Raw genomic sequence first — 625 nt, forward strand, 5'->3', positions numbered from 1 at the left:
ACAGACTTTGAGAAATCAAATTGACTTGCTGAGTCAATATTTTGTTCTGAGCCAATATGGCATTCAGAGTATCAATCTCAAGAACTCCTTTCTTCTGATTTGTCCCATTGTTCATAGGATTCCTTTCAGAAGTGTACATGAATTGGTTATTTGCAACCATTTCAATGAGCTCTTGAGCTTCTGCAGGCGTCTTCTTCAGATGAAGAGATCCTCCAGCAGAGCTATCCAAAGACATCTTGGATAGTTCAGACAGACCATCATAGAAAATACCTATGATGCTCCATTCAGAAAGCATGTCAGAAGGACATTTTCTGATCAATTGTTTGTATCTTTCCCAAGCTTCATAGAGGGATTCTCCTTCCTTCTGTCTGAAGGTTTGGACTTCCACTCTAAGCTTACTCAATTTTTGAGGTGGAAAGAACTTTGCCAAGAAGGCATTGACTAGCTTTTCCCAAGAGTTCAGGCTTTCTTTAGGTTGTGAGTCCAACCATATCCTAGCTCTGTCTCTTACAACAAAAGGGAATAGCATAAGTCTGTAGACTTCAGGGTCAACCCCATTAGTCTTGACAGTGTCACAGATTTGCAAGAATTCAGCTAAAAACTGATGAGGATCTTCCAATGGAAG

General features: G+C 40.2%; 1 non-coding gene across 1 annotated transcript; it reads left to right on the top strand.

The window, feature by feature from the left end:
• The first annotated feature begins 289 nt into the window (after positions 1 to 289).
• Positions 290 to 397, top strand: LOC130952601 (small nucleolar RNA R71). The gene has a single exon (XR_009074780.1). It is a non-coding gene; the product is annotated as a small nucleolar RNA R71 (small nucleolar RNA).
• Positions 398 to 625: the final 228 nt, after the last annotated feature.

This window comes from Arachis stenosperma, chromosome 9 (assembly GCF_014773155.1).
Source record: "Arachis stenosperma cultivar V10309 chromosome 9, arast.V10309.gnm1.PFL2, whole genome shotgun sequence".
In the NCBI taxonomy this organism is placed as follows: Eukaryota; Viridiplantae; Streptophyta; class Magnoliopsida; order Fabales; family Fabaceae; genus Arachis; species Arachis stenosperma.